Source organism: Lissotriton vulgaris, unplaced genomic scaffold (assembly GCF_964263255.1).
Source record: "Lissotriton vulgaris unplaced genomic scaffold, aLisVul1.2 SCAFFOLD_595, whole genome shotgun sequence".
Lineage (NCBI taxonomy): Eukaryota > Metazoa > Chordata > Amphibia > Caudata > Salamandridae > Lissotriton > Lissotriton vulgaris.
The window spans coordinates 873,851-889,512 of record NW_028241900.1 but is presented as its reverse complement, the minus strand read 5'-3'; the positions used below and the strand labels follow the sequence as shown (position 1 = coordinate 889,512).

Here is a 15,662-nt window from a genome sequence, read left to right as displayed (position 1 = left end):
TTTTCCGCCCAGTCTATGGCAGTAGAATGCTGCTTATGATGCCACATATTGTTGAATCACCAAGGTACAACTACAGAGGAATATATGAGTCTGAACGACATGGAACTCTTAGCTAACACATCACAATGTGTGATGCTTGCCAACCAAGCACTAGATTCTGGAGCGCTGATGATCAGAACATTCTGCTCCTGAAGGAAAGGAAAGACAGCTTGATGGAAAATAAAGTCTCAGTTTATAGTAACGCTCTCTCTCTCCCAATATCTATCTATCTATCTATCTATCTATCTATCTATCTATCTATCTATCTATCTATCTATCTATCTATCTATCTATCTATCTATCTATCTATCTATCTATCTATCTATCTATCTATCTATCTATCTATCTATCTATCTATCTATCTATCTATCTATCTATCTATCTATCTATCTATCTATCTATCTATCTTTATATATGGATACCTGCGTACACATACATATAGATATGCCATGCATTCCTTTAGATTTGTTCCAACCTCTTACCATTTATTTGAGAATCCCTACTTTTCAAGTGACTGCAAATGAAGTCATTTCCGGCACTTTTTGGCCGGTGCAAGGTAACAAAAACACATGACAACTTTTAATAAAAATCATTGGTCTCTTTGTTAACGCGCACTGTCAAACATGGGGCTTTCACACGTCAGGTAAACATGATAACCAATACACAACAGAAGCAGATGTAGATTGCTTATCAATGCCGGGATAGAACAGTTGTGAATTGAGTAGAAGAAGGGCCCCTGAATTGATACTTATTATATACAGCCTGTAGGATAATGAAAAATGCAGGCTAGGAAAGGAGATGCAAATATCAATGTATTAGAAAAATACATAAAGAGGAGTGATTTGCTTTTATTCATTCAAGGCTAGAAAAAATCAACATACTATTGCAAGCATTCATACACCACCAAATAGAAATAAACAATTCTGACATTAAACTTAAAGGTGACGATGCATTTGTATCATCACCTTGAGAAGGGTCACCGAGGAATTGAGCCCAGGGCTTCTGCACTTAAACACCAGAAACACTCCACTAAACTAAGATGCCTGTTGGTGCCAACAATTCCCAAAGTTAATGCGTGTTCTAGGTGAGCGATGAACAGAATGCAGGGCTCTTTTCAAAGCGAGGTCTGTGAATCAACAGATACATCCACATGCCAATTACTTTAGTGTTTTTAAGAGAATTCACTTTCTTGGAACGAGTCTGCATGAAACCATCTTCAGGGCCTGGACAATTTCATGGCAAAACGGCACCTCTCAACATTGCAGCCAAGACAATATAACAACTGTTTCTGCCCGGTTTCGAACCGGGGACCTTTCGCGTGTGAGGCGAACGTGATAACCACTACACTACAGAAACAGATGTCTACAGTTGATTCTTCTGTGATGAAACTTCTCAAAACAGGCTATTCCAAGGGCCTCTGGTTTTAGATTTCTTTCATGCAACCTTCCCAGACAGCCCTAGCCGAACGCTTGTATATGCCATGCAAGTTCAGCATTTTTGCAAAATGCTTAAAGAGAAATGTTTCCTATTTGCTCAGGCAGGGCAAGGTTAAAAGCATGAGACTCTAGCAAATATTCATCCACTACTGCAAAGAGAAAATTGATATTGGCTTTGAAATGCATACTGCAATACTACTTTAAAAAAGCACCAATGAAAGGTCTCGTCCGGGATTTGAACCCGGGACCTCTCGCACCCAAAGCGAGAATCATACCCCTAGACCAACGAGCCTTCGAAAGGCCCGCACCTCTGAAAAGCTAATACCAGCTCTAAGCACGCAATGAAGATCATGCTGGGGACTTTTTCATGCTTGGTCTGTGAATATACATGAAATTCAGTGTCAACTTACCCTTTCTCAAATGATATCACTATCATTTATAAGTGTCCCCTTTTATTTTGTCCCAGCATTGGACACGTCTTACAGAAAGTCAGCACTTATTTATCTATTTCTGCATTGGCTAGACCCTAAAGAGAAAGAATAAAAAGCTGTTCATAGCAACATAAGAAACACATGTTGCATTTTCTCTCAAATGCTTATTCCCTTTATGCAAATCGGAATGCCAAGGTGAATAACTGGGCCACAGATTCTGGCTAATTATCTTTCCCTTGAATGCAAGTAGCAATAAAAACGGCCTAATGCAGGACTAAAGCATTCCATGCAAGCCTCTAACATCATAACATAACTGAGCTGCTGGTAGCAAGCTAAGCAATATCTTCCCAAAATGAGAAGTACATGTGCTAATCCGCTCAATCAGCGCTCGATCAGGCGAGATATAGAAAAGGTGGAAAGGGTCCAAATGGCTGTCCCTTCCTTTTTAGGGTGGGTCCTTCTGACTATCATAGGATTGCTTGTAAGAGTGGCCAGGGTCAGAGAAAAAACTTTCAACCCTTCTTAGTGTTCTATCCAGAAGCAGGCATTTTCTGTGCCTTTAATTTCAGGCTTTTCCCAGCAGTCTCTGTTCTGCCTATGTAAATTAACAAAAGCAGTGCTTATTCATCACTTACTCTAATGTCCTTACTGTCCAGAAAGCTCTGCCTAAGTATGCTTTTTTTCTTTTTCAGTGAAATTCTAAATGTTTTTTCTGCCCAGTCTATGGCAGTAGAATGCTGCTTATGATGCCACATTTTGTTGAATCACCAAGGTACAACTACAGAGGAATATATGAGTCTGAACGACATGGAACTCTTAGCTAACACATCACAATGTGTGATGCTTGCCAACCAAGCACTAGATTCTGGAGCGCTGATGATCAGAACATTCTGCTCCTGAAGGAAAGGATAGACAGCTTGATGGAAAATAAAGTCTCAGTTTATAGTAACGCTCTCTCTCTCCCAATATCTATCTATCTATCTATCTATCTATCTATCTATCTATCTATCTATCTATCTATCTATCTATCTATCTATCTATCTATCTATCTATCTATCTATCTATCTATCTATCTATCTATCTATCTATCTATCTATCTATCTATCTATCTATCTATCTATCTATCTATCTTTATATATGGATACCTGCGTACACATACATATAGATATGCCATGCATTCCTTTAGATTTGTTCCAACCTCTTACCATTTATTTGAGAATCCCTACTTTTCAAGTGACTGCAAATGAAGTCATTTCCGGCACTTTTTGGCCGGTGCAAGGTAACAAAAACACATGACAACTTTTAATAAAAATCATTGGTCTCTTTGTTAACGCGCACTGTCAAACATGGGGCTTTCACACGTCAGGTAAACATGATAACCAATACACAACAGAAGCAGATGTAGATTGCTTATCAATGCCGGGATAGAACAGTTGTGAATTGAGTAGAAGAAGGGCCCCTGAATTGATACTTATTATATACAGCCTGTAAGATAATGAAAAATGCAGGCTAGGAAAGGAGATGCAAATATCAATGTATTAGAAAAATACATAAAGAGGAGTGATTTGCTTTTATTCATTCAAGGCTAGAAAAAATCAACATACTATTGCAAGCATTCATACACCACCAAATAGAAATAAACAATTCTGACATTAAACGTAAAGGTGACGATGCATTTGTATCATCACCTTGAGAAGGGTCACCGAGGAATTGAGCCCAGGGCTTCTGCACTTAAACACCAGAAACACTCCACTAAACTAAGATGCCTGTTGGTGCCAACAATTCCCAAAGTTAATGCGTGTTCTAGGTGAGCAATGAACAGAATGCAGGGCTCTTTTCAAAGCGAGGTCTGTGAATCAACAGATACATCCACATGCCAATTACTTTAGTGTTTTTAAGAGAATTCACTTTCTTGGAACGAGTCTGCATGAAACCATCTTCAGGGCCTGGACAATTTCATGGCAAAACGGCACCTCTCAACATTGCAGCCAAGACAATATAACAACTGTTTCTGCCCGGTTTCGAACCGGGGACCTTTCGCGTGTGAGGCGAACATGATAACCACTACACTACAGAAACAGATGTCTACAGTTGATTCTTCTGTGATGAAACTTCTCAAAACAGGCTATTCCAAGGGCCTCTGGTTTTAGATTTCTTTCATGCAACCTTCCCAGACAGCCCTAGCCGAACGCTTGTATATGCCATGCAAGTTCAGCATTTTTGCAAAATGCTTAAAGAGAAATGTTTCCTATTTGCTCAGGCAGGGCAAGGTTAAAAGCATGAGACTCTAGCAAATATTCATCCACTACTGCAAAGAGAAAATTGATATTGGCTTTGAAATGCATACTGCAATACTACTTTAAAAAAGCACCAATGAAAGGGCTCGTCCGGGATTTGAACCCGGGACCTCTCGCACCCAAAGCGAGAATCATACCCCTAGACCAACGAGCCTTCGAAAGGCCCGCACCTCTGAAAAGCTAATACCAGCTCTAAGCACGCAATGAAGATCATGCTGGGGACTTTTTCATGCTTGGTCTGTGAATATACATGAAATTCAGTGTCAACTTACCCTTTCTCAAATGATATCACTATCATTTATAAGTGTCCCCTTTTATTTTGTCCCAGCATTGGACACGTCTTACAGAAAGTCAGCACTTATTTATCTATTTCTGCATTGGCTAGACCCTAAAGAGAAAGAATAAAAAGCTGTTCATAGCAACATAAGAAACACATGTTGCATTTTCTCTCAAATGCTTATTCCCTTTATGCAAATCGGAATGCCAAGGTGAATAACTGGGCCACAGATTCTGGCTAATTATCTTTCCCTTGAATGCAAGTAGCAATAAAAACGGCCTAATGCAGGACTAAAGCATTCCATGCAAGCCTCTAACATCATAACATAACTGAGCTGCTGGTAGCAAGCTAAGCAATACCTTCCCAAAATGAGAAGTACATGTGCTAATCCGCTCAATCAGCGCTCGATCAGGCGAGATATAGAAAAGGTGGAAAGGGTCCAAATGGCTGTCCCTTCCTTTTTAGGGTGGGTCCTTCTGACTATCATAGGATTGCTTGTAAGAGTGGCCAGGGTCAGAGAAAAAACTTTCAACCCTTCTTAGTGTTCTATCCAGAAGCAGGCATTTTCTGTGCCTTTAATTTCAGGCTTTTCCCAGCAGTCTCTGTTCTGCCTATGTAAATTAACAAAAGCAGTGCTTATTCATCACTTACTCTAATGTCCTTACTGTCCAGAAAGCTCTGCCTAAGTATGCTTTTTTTCTTTTTCAGTGAAATTCTAAATGTTTTTTCTGCCCAGTCTATGGCAGTAGATGCTGCTTATGATGCCACATTTTGTTGAATCACCAAGGTACAACTACAGAGGAATATATGAGTCTGAACGACATGGAACTCTTAGCTAACACATCACAATGTGTGATGTTTGCCAACCAAGCACTAGATTCTGGAGCGCTGATGATCAGAACATTCTGCTCCTGAAGGAAAGGAAAGACAGCTTGATGGAAAATAAAGTCTCAGTTTATAGTAACGCTCTCTCTCTCCCAATATCTATCTATCTATCTATCTATCTATCTATCTATCTATCTATCTATCTATCTATCTATCTATCTATCTATCTATCTATCTATCTATCTATCTATCTATCTATCTATCTATCTATCTATCTATCTATCTTTATATATGGATACCTGCGTACACATACATATAGATATGCCATGCATTCCTTTAGATTTGTTCCAACCTCTTACCATTTATTTGAGAATCCCTACTTTTCAAGTGACTGCAAATGAAGTCATTTCCGGCACTTTTTGGCCGGTGCAAGGTAACAAAAACACATGACAACTTTTAATAAAAATCATTGGTCTCTTTGTTAACGCGCACTGTCAAACATGGGGCTTTCACACGTCAGGTAAACATGATAACCAATACACAACAGAAGCAGATGTAGATTGCTTATCAATGCCGGGATAGAACAGTTGTGAATTGAGTAGAAGAAGGGCCCCTGAATTGATACTTATTATATACAGCCTGTAAGATAATGAAAAATGCAGGCTAGGAAAGGAGATGCAAATATCAATGTATTAGAAAAATACATAAAGAGGAGTGATTTGCTTTTATTCATTCAAGGCTAGAAAAAATCAACATACTATTGCAAGCATTCATACACCACCAAATAGAAATAAACAATTCTGACATTAAACGTAAAGGTGACGATGCATTTGTATCATCACCTTGAGAAGGGTCACCGAGGAATTGAGCCCAGGGCTTCTGCACTTAAACACCAGAAACACTCCACTAAACTAAGATGCCTGTTGGTGCCAACAATTCCCAAAGTTAATGCGTGTTCTAGGTGAGCAATGAACAGAATGCAGGGCTCTTTTCAAAGCAAGGTCTGTGAATCAACAGATACATCCACATGCCAATTACTTTAGTGTTTTTAAGAGAATTCACTTTCTTGGAACGAGTCTGCATGAAACCATCTTCAGGGCCTGGACAATTTCATGGCAAAACGGCACCTCTCAACATTGCAGCCAAGACAATATAACAACTGTTTCTGCCCGGTTTCGAACCGGGGACCTTTCGCGTGTGAGGCGAACGTGATAACCACTACACTACAGAAACAGATGTCTACAGTTGATTCTTCTGTGATGAAACTTCTCAAAACAGGCTATTCCAAGGGCCTCTGGTTTTAGATTTCTTTCATGCAACCTTCCCAGACAGCCCTAGCTGAACGCTTGTATATGCCATGCAAGTTCAGCATTTTTGCAAAATGCTTAAAGAGAAATGTTTCCTATTTGCTCAGGCAGGGCAAGGTTAAAAGCATGAGACTCTAGCAAATATTCATCCACTACTGCAAAGAGAAAATTGATATTGGCTTTGAAATGCATACTGCAATACTACTTTAAAAAAGCACCAATGAAAGGGCTCGTCCGGGATTTGAACCCGGGACCTCTCGCACCCAAAGCGAGAATCATACCCCTAGACCAACGAGCCTTCGAAAGGCCCGCACCTCTGAAAAGCTAATACCAGCTCTAAGCACGCAATGAAGATCATGCTGGGGACTTTTTCATGCTTGGTCTGTGAATATACATGAAATTCAGTGTCAACTTACCCTTTCTCAAATGATATCACTATCATTTATAAGTGTCCCCTTTTATTTTGTCCCAGCATTGGACACGTCTTACAGAAAGTCAGCACTTATTTATCTATTTCTGCATTGGCTAGACCCTAAAGAGAAAGAATAAAAAGCTGTTCATAGCAACATAAGAAACACATGTTGCATTTTCTCTCAAATGCTTATTCCCTTTGTGCAAATCGGAATGCCAAGGTGAATAACTGGGCCACAGATTCTGGCTAATTATCTTTCCCTTGAATGCAAGTAGCAATAAAAACGGCCTAATGCAGGACTAAAGCATTCCATGCAAGCCTCTAACATCATAACATAACTGAGCTGCTGGTAGCAAGCTAAGCAATACCTTCCCAAAATGAGAAGTACATGTGCTAATCCGCTCAATCAGCGCTCGATCAGGCTCGATCAGGCGAGATATAGAAAAGGTGGAAAGGGTCCAAATGGCTGTCCCTTCCTTTTTAGGGTGGGTCCTTCTGACTATCATAGGATTGCTTGTAAGAGTGGCCAGGGTCAGAGAAAAAACTTTCAACCCTTCTTAGTGTTCTATCCAGAAGCAGGCATTTTCTGGGCCTTTAATTTCAGGCTTTTCCCAGCAGTCTCTGTTCTGCCTATGTAAATTAACAAAAGCAGTGCTTATTCATCACTTACTCTAATGTCCTTACTGTCCAGAAAGCTCTGCCTAAGTATGCTTTTTTTCTTTTTCAGTGAAATTCTAAATGTTTTTTCTGCCCAGTCTATGGCAGTAGAATGCTGCTTATGATGCCACATTTTGTTGAATCACCAAGGTACAACTACAGAGGAATATATGAGTCTGAACGACATGGAACTCTTAGCTAACACATCACAATGTGTGATGCTTGCCAACCAAGCACTAGATTCTGGAGCGCTGATGATCAGAACATTCTGCTCCTGAAGGAAAGGAAAGACAGCTTGATGGAAAATAAAGTCTCAGTTTATAGTAACGCTCTCTCTCTCCCAATATCTATCTATCTATCTATCTATCTATCTATCTATCTATCTATCTATCTATCTATCTATCTATCTATCTATCTATCTATCTATCTATCTATCTATCTATCTATCTATCTATCTATCTATCTATCTATCTATCTTTATATATGGATACCTGCGTACACATACATATAGATATGCCATGCATTCCTTTAGATTTGTTCCAACCTCTTACCATTTATTTGAGAATCCCTACTTTTCAAGTGACTGCAAATGAAGTCATTTCCGGCACTTTTTGGCCGGTGCAAGGTAACAAAAACACATGACAACTTTTAATAAAAATCATTGGTCTCTTTGTTAACGCGCACTGTCAAACATGGGGCTTTCACACGTCAGGTAAACATGATAACCAATACACAACAGAAGCAGATGTAGATTGCTTATCAATGCCGGGATAGAACAGTTGTGAATTGAGTAGAAGAAGGGCCCCTGAATTGATACTTATTATATACAGCCTGTAAGATAATGAAAAATGCAGGCTAGGAAAGGAGATGCAAATATCAATGTATTAGAAAAATACATAAAGAGGAGTGATTTGCTTTTATTCATTCAAGGCTAGAAAAAATCAACATACTATTGCAAGCATTCATACACCACCAAATAGAAATAAACAATTCTGACATTAAACGTAAAGGTGACGATGCATTTGTATCATCACCTTGAGAAGGGTCACCGAGGAATTGAGCCCAGGGCTTCTGCACTTAAACACCAGAAACACTCCACTAAACTAAGATGCCTGTTGGTGCCAACAATTCCCAAAGTTAATGCGTGTTCTAGGTGAGCAATGAACAGAATGCAGGGCTCTTTTCAAAGCGAGGTCTGTGAATCAACAGATACATCCACATGCCAATTACTTTAGTGTTTTTAAGAGAATTCACTTTCTTGGAACGAGTCTGCATGAAACCATCTTCAGGGCCTGGACAATTTCATGGCAAAACGGCACCTCTCAACATTGCAGCCAAGACAATATAACAACTGTTTCTGCCCGGTTTCGAACCGGGGACCTTTCGCGTGTGAGGCGAACGCGATAACCACTACACTACAGAAACAGATGTCTACAGTTGATTCTTCTGTGATGAAACTTCTCAAAACAGGCTATTCCAAGGGCCTCTGGTTTTAGATTTCTTTCATGAAACCTTCCCAGACAGCCCTAGCTGAACGCTTGTATATGCCATGCAAGTTCAGCATTTTTGCAAAATGCTTAAAGAGAAATGTTTCCTATTTGCTCAGGCAGGGCAAGGTTAAAAGCATGAGACTCTAGCAAATATTCATCCACTACTGCAAAGAGAAAATTGATATTGGCTTTGAAATGCATACTGCAATACTACTTTAAAAAAGCACCAATAAAAGGGCTCGTCCGGGATTTGAACCCGGGACCTCTCGCACCCAAAGCGAGAATCATACCCCTAGACCAACGAGCCTTCGAAAGGCCCGCACCTCTGAAAAGCTAATACCAGCTCTAAGCACGCAATGAAGATCATGCTGGGGACTTTTTCATGCTTGGTCTGTGAATATACATGAAATTCAGTGTCAACTTACCCTTTCTCAAATGATATCACTATCATTTATAAGTGTCCCCTTTTATTTTGTCCCAGCATTGGACACGTCTTACAGAAAGTCAGCACTTATTTATCTATTTTTGCATTGGCTAGACCCTAAAGAGAAAGGATAAAAAGCTGTTCATAGCAACATAAGAAACACATGTTGCATTTTCTCTCAAATGCTTATTCCCTTTGTGCAAATCGGAATGCCAAGATGAATAACTGGGCCACAGATTCTGGCTAATTATCTTTCCCTTGAATGCAAGTAGCAATAAAAACGGCCTAATGCAGGACTAAAGCATTCCTTGCAAGCCTCTAACATCATAACATAACTGAGCTGCTGGTAGCAAGCTAAGCAATACCTTCCCAAAATGAGAAGTACATGTGCTAATCCGCTCAATCAGCGCTCGATCAGGCTTGATCAGGCGAGATATAGAAAAGGTGGAAAGGGTCCAAATGGCTGTCCCTTCCTTTTTAGTGTGGGTCCTTCTGACTATCATAGGATTGCTTGTAAGAGTGGCCAGGGTCAGAGAAAAAACTTTCAACCCTTCTTAGTGTTCTATCCAGAAGCAGGCATTTTCTGGGCCTTTAATTTCAGGCTTTTCCCAGCAGTCTCTGTTCTGCCTATGTAAATTAACAAAAGCAGTGCTTATTCATCACTTACTCTAATGTCCTTACTGTCCAGAAAGCTCTGCCTAAGTATGCTTTTTTTCTTTTTCAGTGAAATTCTAAATGTTTTTTCCGCCCAGTCTATGGCAGTAGAATGCTGCTTATGATGCCACATTTTGTTGAATCACCAAGGTACAACTACAGAGGAATATATGAGTCTGAACGACATGGAACTCTTAGCTAACACATCACAATGTGTGATGCTTGCCAACCAAGCACTAGATTCTGGGGCGCTGATGATCAGAACATTCTGCTCCTGAAGGAAAGGAAAGACAGCTTGATGGAAAATAAAGTCTCAGTTTATAGTAACGCTCTCTCTCTCCCAATATCTATCTATCTATCTATCTATCTATCTATCTATCTATCTATCTATCTATCTATCTATCTATCTATCTATCTATCTATCTATCTATCTATCTATCTATCTATCTATCTATCTATCTATCTATCTATCTATCTATCTATCTATCTATCTATCTATCTATCTATCTATCTATCTATCTATCTATCTTTATATATGGATACCTGCGTACACATACATATAGATATGCCATGCATTCCTTTAGATTTGTTCCAACCTCTTACCATTTATTTGAGAATCCCTACTTTTCAAGTGACTGCAAATGAAGTCATTTCCGGCACTTTTTGGCCGGTGCAAGGTAACAAAAACACATGACAACTTTTAATAAAAATCATTGGTCTCTTTGTTAACGCGCACTGTCAAACATGGGGCTTTCACACGTCAGGTAAACATGATAACCAATACACAACAGAAGCAGATGTAGATTGCTTATCAATGCCGGGATAGAACAGTTGTGAATTGAGTAGAAGAAGGGCCCCTGAATTGATACTTATTATATACAGCCTGTAGGATAATGAAAAATGCAGGCTAGGAAAGGAGATGCAAATATCAATGTATTAGAAAAATACATAAAGAGGAGTGATTTGCTTTTATTCATTCAAGGCTAGAAAAAATCAACATACTATTGCAAGCATTCATACACCACCAAATAGAAATAAACAATTCTGACATTAAACTTAAAGGTGACGATGCATTTGTATCATCACCTTGAGAAGGGTCACCGAGGAATTGAGCCCAGGGCTTCTGCACTTAAACACCAGAAACACTCCACTAAACTAAGATGCCTGTTGGTGCCAACAATTCCCAAAGTTAATGCGTGTTCTAGGTGAGCAATGAACAGAATGCAGGGCTCTTTTCAAAGCGAGGTCTGTGAATCAACAGATACATCCACATGCCAATTACTTTAGTGTTTTTAAGAGAATTCACTTTCTTGGAACGAGTCTGCATGAAACCATCTTCAGGGCCTGGACAATTTCATGGCAAAACGGCACCTCTCAACATTGCAGCCAAGACAATATAACAACTGTTTCTGCCCGGTTTCGAACCGGGGACCTTTCGCGTGTGAGGCGAACGTGATAACCACTACACTACAGAAACAGATGTCTACAGTTGATTCTTCTGTGATGAAACTTCTCAAAACAGGCTATTCCAAGGGCCTCTGGTTTTAGATTTCTTTCATGCAACCTTCCCAGACAGCCCTAGCCGAACGCTTGTATATGCCATGCAAGTTCAGCATTTTTGCAAAATGCTTAAAGAGAAATGTTTCCTATTTGCTCAGGCAGGGCAAGGTTAAAAGCATGAGACTCTAGCAAATATTCATCCACTACTGCAAAGAGAAAATTGATATTGGCTTTGAAATGCATACTGCAATACTACTTTAAAAAAGCACCAATGAAAGGGCTCGTCCGGGATTTGAACCCGGGACCTCTCGCACCCAAAGCGAGAATCATACCCCTAGACCAACGAGCCTTCGAAAGGCCCGCACCTCTGAAAAGCTAATACCAGCTCTAAGCACGCAATGAAGATCATGCTGGGGACTTTTTCATGCTTGGTCTGTGAATATACATGAAATTCAGTGTCAACTTACCCTTTCTCAAATGATATCACTATCATTTATAAGTGTCCCCTTTTATTTTGTCCCAGCATTGGACACGTCTTACAGAAAGTCAGCACTTATTTATCTATTTCTGCATTGGCTAGACCCTAAAGAGAAAGAATAAAAAGCTGTTCATAGCAACATAAGAAACACATGTTGCATTTTCTCTCAAATGCTTATTCCCTTTATGCAAATCGGAATGCCAAGGTGAATAACTGGGCCACAGATTCTGGCTAATTATCTTTCCCTTGAATGCAAGTAGCAATAAAAACGGCCTAATGCAGGACTAAAGCATTCCATGCAAGCCTCTAACATCATAACATAACTGAGCTGCTGGTAGCAAGCTAAGCAATACCTTCCCAAAATGAGAAGTACATGTGCTAATCCGCTCAATCAGCGCTCGATCAGGCTAAGATATAGAAAAGGTGGAAAGGGTCCAAATGGCTGTCCCTTCCTTTTTAGGGTGGGTCCTTCTGACTATCATAGGATTGCTTGTAAGAGTGGCCAGGGTCAGAGAAAAAACTTTCAACCCTTCTTAGTGTTCTATCCAGAAGCAGGCATTTTCTGTGCCTTTAATTTCAGGCTTTTCCCAGCAGTCTCTGTTCTGCCTATGTAAATTAACAAAAGCAGTGCTTATTCATCACTTACTCTAATGTCCTTACTGTCCAGAAAGCTCTGCCTAAGTATGCTTTTTTTCTTTTTCAGTGAAATTCTAAATGTTTTTTCTGTCCAGTCTATGGCAGTAGAATGCTGCTTATGATGCCACATTTTGTTGAATCACCAAGGTACAACTACAGAGGAATATATGAGTCTGAACGACATGGAACTCTTAGCTAACACATCACAATGTGTGATGCTTGCCAACCAAGCACTAGATTCTGGAGCGCTGATGATCAGAACATTCTGCTCCTGAAGGAAAGGAAAGACAGCTTGATGGAAAATAAAGTCTCAGTTTATAGTAACGCTCTCTCTCTCCCAATATCTATCTATCTATCTATCTATCTATCTATCTATCTATCTATCTATCTATCTATCTATCTATCTATCTATCTATCTATCTATCTATCTATCTATCTATCTATCTATCTATCTATCTATCTATCTATCTATCTATCTATCTATCTATCTATCTATCTATCTATCTATCTATCTATCTATCTTTATATATGGATACCTGCGTACACATACATATAGATATGCCATGCATTCCTTTAGATTTGTTCCAACCTCTTACCATTTATTTGAGAATCCCTACTTTTCAAGTGACTGCAAATGAAGTCATTTCCGGCACTTTTTGGCCGGTGCAAGGTAACAAAAACACATGACAACTTTTAATAAAAATCATTGGTCTCTTTGTTAACGCGCACTGTCAAACATGGGGCTTTCACACGTCAGGTAAACATGATAACCAATACACAACAGAAGCAGATGTAGATTGCTTATCAATGCCGGGATAGAACAGTTGTGAATTGAGTAGAAGAAGGGCCCCTGAATTGATACTTATTATATACAGCCTGTAAGATAATGAAAAATGCAGGCTAGGAAAGGAGATGCAAATATCAATGTATTAGAAAAATACATAAAGAGGAGTGATTTGCTTTTATTCATTCAAGGCTAGAAAAAATCAACATACTATTGCAAGCATTCATACACCACCAAATAGAAATAAACAATTCTGACATTAAACGTAAAGGTGACGATGCATTTGTATCATCACCTTGAGAAGGGTCACCGAGGAATTGAGCCCAGGGCTTCTGCACTTAAACACCAGAAACACTCCACTAAACTAAGATGCCTGTTGGTGCCAACAATTCCCAAAGTTAATGCGTGTTCTAGGTGAGCAATGAACAGAATGCAGGGCTCTTTTCAAAGCGAGGTCTGTGAATCAACAGATACATCCACATGCCAATTACTTTAGTGTTTTTAAGAGAATTCACTTTCTTGGAACGAGTCTGCATGAAACCATCTTCAGGGCCTGGACAATTTCATGGCAAAACGGCACCTCTCAACATTGCAGCCAAGACAATATAACAACTGTTTCTGCCCGGTTTCGAACCGGGGACCTTTCGCGTGTGAGGCGAACGTGATAACCACTACACTACAGAAACAGATGTCTACAGTTGATTCTTCTGTGATGAAACTTCTCAAAACAGGCTATTCCAAGGGCCTCTGGTTTTAGATTTCTTTCATGAAACCTTCCCAGACAGCCCTAGCTGAACGCTTGTATATGCCATGCAAGTTCAGCATTTTTGCAAAATGCTTAAAGAGAAATGTTTCCTATTTGCTCAGGCAGGGCAAGGTTAAAAGCATGAGACTCTAGCAAATATTCATCCACTACTGCAAAGAGAAAATTGATATTGGCTTTGAAATGCATACTGCAATACTACTTTAAAAAAGCACCAATAAAAGGGCTCGTCCGGGATTTGAACCCGGGACCTCTCGCACCCAAAGCGAGAATCATACCCCTAGACCAACGAGCCTTCGAAAGGCCCGCACCTCTGAAAAGCTAATACCAGCTCTAAGCACGCAATGAAGATCATGCTGGGGACTTTTTCATGCTTGGTCTGTGAATATACATGAAATTCAGTGTCAACTTACCCTTTCTCAAATGATATCACTATCATTTATAAGTGTCCCCTTTTATTTTGTCCCAGCATTGGACACGTCTTACAGAAAGTCAGCACTTATTTATCTATTTTTGCATTGGCTAGACCCTAAAGAGAAAGGATAAAAAGCTGTTCATAGCAACATAAGAAACACATGTTGCATTTTCTCTCAAATGCTTATTCCCTTTGTGCAAATCGGAATGCCAAGATGAATAACTGGGCCACAGATTCTGGCTAATTATCTTTCCCTTGAATGCAAGTAGCAATAAAAACGGCCTAATGCAGGACTAAAGCATTCCTTGCAAGCCTCTAACATCATAACATAACTGAGCTGCTGGTAGCAAGCTAAGCAATACCTTCCCAAAATGAGAAGTACATGTGCTAATCCGCTCAATCAGCGCTCGATCAGGCTCGATCAGGCGAGATATAGAAAAGGTGGAAAGGGTCCAAATGGCTGTCCCTTCCTTTTTAGTGTGGGTCCTTCTGACTATCATAGGATTGCTTGTAAGAGTGGCCAGGGTCAGAGAAAAAACTTTCAACCCTTCTTAGTGTTCTATCCAGAAGCAGGCATTTTCTGGGCCTTTAATTTCAGGCTTTTCCCAGCAGTCTCTGTTCTGCCTATGTAAATTAACAAAAGCAGTGCTTATTCATCACTTACTCTAATGTCCTTACTGTCCAGAAAGCTCTGCCTAAGTATGCTTTTTTTCTTTTTCAGTGAAATTCTAAATGTTTTTTCCGCCCAGTCTATGGCAGTAGAATGCTGCTTATGATGCCACATTTTGTTGAATCACCAAGGTACAACTACAGAGGAATATATGAGTCTGAACGACA

The 15,662-nt window shown here is 39.7% G+C and overlaps 11 non-coding genes across 11 annotated transcripts; all 11 read right to left on the bottom strand.

The window, feature by feature from the left end:
* Nucleotides 1–1,322: 1,322 nt before the first annotated feature.
* On the bottom strand, nucleotides 1,323–1,395 carry TRNAV-CAC (transfer RNA valine (anticodon CAC)). The gene has a single exon. It is a non-coding gene; the product is annotated as a tRNA-Val (tRNA).
* Nucleotides 1,396–3,912: 2,517 nt separating this feature from the next.
* TRNAV-CAC (transfer RNA valine (anticodon CAC)) lies at nucleotides 3,913–3,985 on the bottom strand. The gene has a single exon. It is a non-coding gene; the product is annotated as a tRNA-Val (tRNA).
* Nucleotides 3,986–4,285: 300 nt separating this feature from the next.
* On the bottom strand, nucleotides 4,286–4,357 carry TRNAP-UGG (transfer RNA proline (anticodon UGG)). The gene has a single exon. It is a non-coding gene; the product is annotated as a tRNA-Pro (tRNA).
* Nucleotides 4,358–6,465: 2,108 nt separating this feature from the next.
* TRNAV-CAC (transfer RNA valine (anticodon CAC)) lies at nucleotides 6,466–6,538 on the bottom strand. The gene has a single exon. It is a non-coding gene; the product is annotated as a tRNA-Val (tRNA).
* Nucleotides 6,539–6,838: 300 nt separating this feature from the next.
* Nucleotides 6,839–6,910, bottom strand: TRNAP-UGG (transfer RNA proline (anticodon UGG)). The gene has a single exon. It is a non-coding gene; the product is annotated as a tRNA-Pro (tRNA).
* A 2,123-nt stretch (nucleotides 6,911–9,033) lies between these two features.
* TRNAV-CAC (transfer RNA valine (anticodon CAC)) lies at nucleotides 9,034–9,106 on the bottom strand. Its single transcript has one exon. It is a non-coding gene; the product is annotated as a tRNA-Val (tRNA).
* Nucleotides 9,107–9,406: 300 nt separating this feature from the next.
* On the bottom strand, nucleotides 9,407–9,478 carry TRNAP-UGG (transfer RNA proline (anticodon UGG)). Its single transcript has one exon. It is a non-coding gene; the product is annotated as a tRNA-Pro (tRNA).
* A 2,175-nt stretch (nucleotides 9,479–11,653) lies between these two features.
* On the bottom strand, nucleotides 11,654–11,726 carry TRNAV-CAC (transfer RNA valine (anticodon CAC)). The gene has a single exon. It is a non-coding gene; the product is annotated as a tRNA-Val (tRNA).
* A 300-nt stretch (nucleotides 11,727–12,026) lies between these two features.
* On the bottom strand, nucleotides 12,027–12,098 carry TRNAP-UGG (transfer RNA proline (anticodon UGG)). The gene has a single exon. It is a non-coding gene; the product is annotated as a tRNA-Pro (tRNA).
* A 2,162-nt stretch (nucleotides 12,099–14,260) lies between these two features.
* TRNAV-CAC (transfer RNA valine (anticodon CAC)) lies at nucleotides 14,261–14,333 on the bottom strand. Its single transcript has one exon. It is a non-coding gene; the product is annotated as a tRNA-Val (tRNA).
* A 300-nt stretch (nucleotides 14,334–14,633) lies between these two features.
* TRNAP-UGG (transfer RNA proline (anticodon UGG)) lies at nucleotides 14,634–14,705 on the bottom strand. The gene has a single exon. It is a non-coding gene; the product is annotated as a tRNA-Pro (tRNA).
* Nucleotides 14,706–15,662: the final 957 nt, after the last annotated feature.